Raw genomic sequence first — 6,000 nt, forward strand, 5'->3', positions numbered from 1 at the left:
AGCTACTGGAGTCATATTTTCCTTCTCAGCTTGAATTCCATTTGAAATAATTTTTCCTTTTGTTTATTTCTCTTGGTGGTCCTTCATTGTTGGTGTCTGTATATCCCCCCTTTTGCTTTTGGGACAAACTTTTTAAGGTTTAGAATTTTTTTTTTTCTGAAGGTCCACCTTACTGCAACAATAGCTCCTGAGCTGATTCTCAATGTGTTTTTTTGCAATAAGACTGCTTTTTTATTAATTTTATATTACTTTCTCCTTCCCCTACACCGTGCTCAGCACCCACTCCGAGACAGTTCAGTTATTAATCACAACCAGCCTTTTCCTCCTCTAGGTGTGTGTTTCTTTGTTTTCGGTTGTGTCACTGACAGAAGGGCAAAGGTGAACCACGATGCAAAGCCATGGCTGCATGGGGAACATGGCAGGTGTCTGATTTGATCCTTCTCCCACCTGAGGGCAACACGCTTCAAGTGTATGACAAGTGTGTGAAAACAGGTGCCACTGGCTAGCCGGCTGAGTACAGAGATGTGACGGGAAAGGCAGGAGAACTAGATGTTTGGCATTATTTCCACTTTGAGATTGAAGTCCAGCATTGTTGTGCAAAAGTAAAGTAGCCCTGAAACAAAACGTGATTGAAAGATATTTTTCCTTACCTCTGAACATGTAAATTTGGTTGAAAGGTTGCTAGGATTTATCAAATGGCCTTACCAAAATCAGAAAAGTTGTGTATAATTCCAGTGTTTGGAGGGAAAGACCTTGAAGGCACCACCCAAGAAAGGGTTATTGACCTATTCCGATCATAATAATGATCAAACATACAGTCTAAGGAACTTTTATCAATGACTAATGGTTGATAAAAGGGAATCCAACATCCTGCTACCAAGGTGAAGTGTGAATGTGAAACAAATTGTGAAAGAAAACCTTCTGTCCTCTCCGGAAATGTACATTACTCATCCTACCTGAGCTTTGATTAATTATTGAACCCCAATCTTCTTAGAAATCCAACCCCATTTATCAATCGGTGCCCTTCCGTTCAGAATCAGGACTCCTTTACCTGTCCATCGTGAGTCATGAATGCGGGATGAAAAAAACGGTGACACCCTCTTGTAATTTTCCACCCCACGAACACCTGTTCGCTTTCGAGCTGTTCACTCGACACCGCTCCAGTCGTCTTCGCATCAGATCCCACACCCCACCACCACCGTCACCACCTCCGCAAACTGCTACAAAAGATGACGAAGCGGGCAATATCCTGCTTCATTGTTCACCTGGGGCAACTTTTAATTAAAGCCCAGTGCTGCCTTTTGTGTTTGTGCGACAAAAGAGCCAGTGCCATTGTAATCAGGTCGGCGGGGCCCACTCTTGCTTTTGTGTCCAGAACTCTTGAGTCTCGTGTTATTGACCGGTGATCTATGAGGGCGCTTTAAGGTGACGTGGGAAACGATGAACCCACCGTGAACTGAGAGCAGAGCCGAGGTGAAATCTGGTGTAGGAAGACAGCTTGTTTTGCAGACAAAGTAGCTTGGAGATATTGGGAAGGACCTCAGGGTGCTTGCCTTCTGCCACATGGTTCCCCCCCCCTACCCCCATGGCTCTCAAATGTCTTGGGGTTGTGTGTGTTTTGTTTCTTGGTGTGTCCCTGCATGTCCGCTCTTACTTTTCTGTGACTTCTTTCACCCCCGCCTGAAGTTGTCAGTTATATTCTCTCGGTAGAATCGTGCAGATGAGATAGGCCGCTGTGTTACTAGGGTCAACTATCAGTCGTAGCAGTTGTGATACCTGACATGAATTACTATCTCCATGTTGTCATTTTATGTACTTTTATACATTATATAATTCCTGAAATTACCAAGTGAAAAAATACTGTTTTTGGTAGTAATTTTGCTTCAGCCTCATGTTCAGCTGCATGAAGAAAAGTGAAATGTGGGATTAAATTGTTTGCATTTGGCGCCATCTGGTGGTGTTTTGACAAAACATGCAACTCATATTCAAATAGGTGCACAAAAATGAGCTGTATTTAGAATATAGAATGGAACTGTATAAATTTGATTAAAATATTCTGATAACTCCCTACTGTACTATACATTCTACACATCTATTCTGACCTGCAGTAAACCTAAACCTGGACCTTACACGTTCCTGTTCAGCAGATTGGGGGAAACGGTGCATTTCTGTTTGGAAAATCTAGCAGCTTTATAGATTATAAGTAGCGACTAATTGTTTTTTTTTTTTTCCACCTCGAAGCCTCCATCGATCAAACCTGTAAACCATGAGACAGACTCGACTTGAAAAATTACCCTCACTGGGAGGTAGTTTGAATTGATACGTCGTACATTGTCAGTGTTTGCCATCTTGTTTTTGGTGTGTTTTGTGCATTTATCGTAATTTAGAGAACAATTTCCTGTTGTCGTTGTGCATTTCCCCTGACTCAGCTTGTTTCTCCTCCAAAACCCGACCAATCTGCATGAAGCAACCCCTGAGCTTAAAAAGACGAGGATAGAAATCAGCCATCCGTAAGCAACTTGACCTGTCCACACCCACTGCATGTACTACCTCAAGTCTGCTGACTTGAGGTCAGTGTTGACATTTACCTGCCACTTACCATCAGGGTATCATAGCAAGATGAAGAAATGGCCTTATCTCACAGTTGTCTGAGCATGTGACTCATGCCTTTAAGGCAAGTCTTTATGCAATGCACAGGTTTACATTCTGCGCACATTGTACAGTGCACTGAAAAAATATTTCCCCTTGCTGATTTCATCTTTTGCTGAACTTAGCTGTTTTGCATCACTAAAGTAGCTTTAATATCAAAGACAACCTGAATTTGAACCAGTGCGATTTTTTTTTTTTTTTTTTAATAATCTCATTTAAGGGGAGAAAAGCTATCCGCACTAAACTGGCTCCCAAATCCTAATGACGTAATAAACTCCACAGTGAATGAAGGTCACCACACGGCGACTCGTCTGAACTTTGACTAGGTCGCTCCAAATGGTATACTTTGGCTCTTTATCTTGCTGCAACTTCCACAGCTTAAAGAGTCTCATTCAGCCTCAGATGGTCACACTGCCATCATTATGCTTAGTTGTAGTTATGCTGTTTTATTTATTTATTTTTAAATGCTATTAAGTTGGACCGTTTTCATAAAGCTTTGTCCTATTTTGTTTTTGTCTATTACAGACTTATAAATAGCTTTGTAACCTTTTCTACCTTCTTGAATTTCTGTAGTTAGGGGCAAAATGTGGCCCGTTGTGAGATCTTTAACCCTATTTTTTCACAATGTTCTCATTCAGTGAATAAAACCAGCGACTGAGAATTAAATTGTCTTCAAATATTTTTTTCCTCTGCAGATAATTTTGTCCATCGTGGTTGCTGCAAATTTCAGTAGGACTTGAAGGGGTACATTTTGGAGCAGGGGGGGGCTTCTTTCCAGGTCTTTGCCTTAGGTGAAGGTGATGTAAAAATAGCTTCACTAAAAATCATTAAAAGCCTGTAGCTGTACAACACTTGCTTCAGGTAAAACGAAGAAACATTGAGGCAGAGGGGGAACTGTGGCAGGCGGTTTTGATAACTTGCACATAGAGAAGCAACAGTAGTAAATATTGCACTATGTGAACAATGAAATATTGATATGGTGATGATAACATATTGCACTTTGAATAAACCACAAAAGCCGGTTTACAAAAAAAAAGGTACTCCTAAATGTTAATTCTCCCAAACAAAATTAATGCCATTTCAGATATGAAGCTTAAAAACAGTAATTGTTAAAGTTGTCAAATAGTACCATATGTGTGAACTTCTTTCTATTTTGTCACAACATGACAACAAACTGCAATATATTTTACGGGAGTATTGAATCAATTCGGATATTGTTGTACTATATAAAGGCTGCTTTATACTTGAGTGCTTGAGTAATTTAGTCTGATTTAATTAGTGGAAATTAAGTAATCACATAGAAAAACATTTAAAGTACGTGCAAAGTTAAATACGTTGAATAATATTAAAAAAAGACTGAAGAAGTTGCATTTTATTATTGCATTTAGTACCTAATGCAAACAGTCAATGCATAATCATAATAAAATGAAGACATTCAACACAGTAAACTATTTTAAATTTAATTCTTTGCCAAGGAGGTAAAAAAGAAGAAAAATAAAATTCACAATGAAACAATTTGCCATATTTTTAAATCCAAAGTACTTTGCATTTAATCATAGCACTTTCAAGGGATACAATTTGGATATTTGTAAAGGCTTTGACTGATTTACACCAAATCACTGTATAAATCTGAATGGCCCATTTAAAGTCCAGACCAATTCTAATTGAAAATATGTCACAAAACTTGAAAACTGATGTTCAGAAATTCTGAATCCATTTTTTTTTTTTTTTTGGAGTTTCAACTCTTTTGCAATGAACTGGTCAAAACAATTTTTTATGGCAGTCACAGTTCCATAGGACGATGCTTTCCTTAACATTTAGCAGATTTATACAGTTGTGTTTAAACAAAAGCTTCATGGCATTTAGGCTCGCTGAACTGCAGCTGGGAAAACTGCAGCCCAAAATTTTACACACATATACGCACATACTATAGCTTGGGCTCAGCTGCAGGTTACCCTCCACTGGCAATTACTTTCATCCACAGACTGTGACCAGGAACTGCTACCCTTGGGGCCAGGACACACACGCATACACACACGCACGTACGCATTCACAGAACACACCTCTAACCTCCTGAATGCTGATTTTGGGCTTCTGCCTGTGCAGCTTTAGTTCCGACTCCAATGCTGATCCCTCCCTGCACACAGTGCCAATCCTCCTAAATGCACCCTGATGGCTCCATGGTCACTGGTCCCTGCCCAAATATACCGGTCAAACCCACACACACACACACAGCTTTTAGGTCCTAAGAAGGAGGTACACACTACAAAGGCAAGGACACCTGCATACACCTACAGATCAATAAATTCACTCATAGACAAAAGGCGCACACAGTGAAGCAAAATTGCATGAGGCTTAAAGAGCCTTGAGGACAATTAGAGAGAAAGCTAACAGTGAATGAGGAAGGACCTCGGAGAGTGGGGATTAGGCCGGCAGTGTTTGGCTCCAAGGATTAGTTCAGGGGTGCAGGGTGCTTTAAAAGCAGGAGATAAGCTCTTTGACAACTAAAGGTCACCCACCAAACAGATTGAGTGCTTAGCAATGATGAGAGGAGACCTTAGCGGTAGCCAGGTAGAGCTCAGGAAACTGTGTGAGATGTTGTGTAACAAGAAGCATTATATGATGCTACTTAAATACACTTGAAGTCTCATCAGTCTCAAATTCATCAAAAGTCTGCAGTTTGGTTCTCTTCATCAGAAATATATCTGTTTTAAACTACGCATATTTATAAATTGCACATCGATACCACATCAGACAAAAAAATAAAAAATAAAACAAAACTGCAAGCCTGTCCTTGTCCATACTCATCACTACATACCCAACCAACCAATCACACATTTATAATTCAACATGACTACATTTGTCATGAAGGTCAGAATCAAAGTTGCTGACAGAACTTAAGTGTTTAAGGTTTAGCTATTTCTATGCATTTCAGCTGTTTGATGGTGAACAATATGTTAAAAAAATCTTAAAAACTGCTAAATATTAGAGGAAATACTCTGTGTCAGAATGTAATTAGACCAAGACTACATAGTTTAAACCAAAATGTGACCCAAATGGCAAGACTACATTTACTGTCAAACCCCTTGATCTTGCAAGTATCTGTTCAATTTTGAGTAAAATTTCATGCAGCTAAACAAAAATGTCACTAGCTCGCGTCTCCACTGACATACATGTGACATACACATTAACTCATGCAGTTCAATTCGATAACCCTGTGCAGTACAGCTGGTAGAAAACGCTGAGACGCCCTTCTGCAATTCTCCAGCGGCAACTAGACACAGAAAACCCACTGGGTTTGCAACAACCGGCCTTGTTTAGCATGTGGAACAAGGTCGTTTAAGTGATAAT

Source organism: Poecilia mexicana, unplaced genomic scaffold (assembly GCF_051168715.1).
Source record: "Poecilia mexicana isolate PSO_F unplaced genomic scaffold, ASM5116871v1 scaffold_2, whole genome shotgun sequence".
NCBI lineage: Eukaryota > Metazoa > Chordata > Actinopteri > Cyprinodontiformes > Poeciliidae > Poecilia > Poecilia mexicana.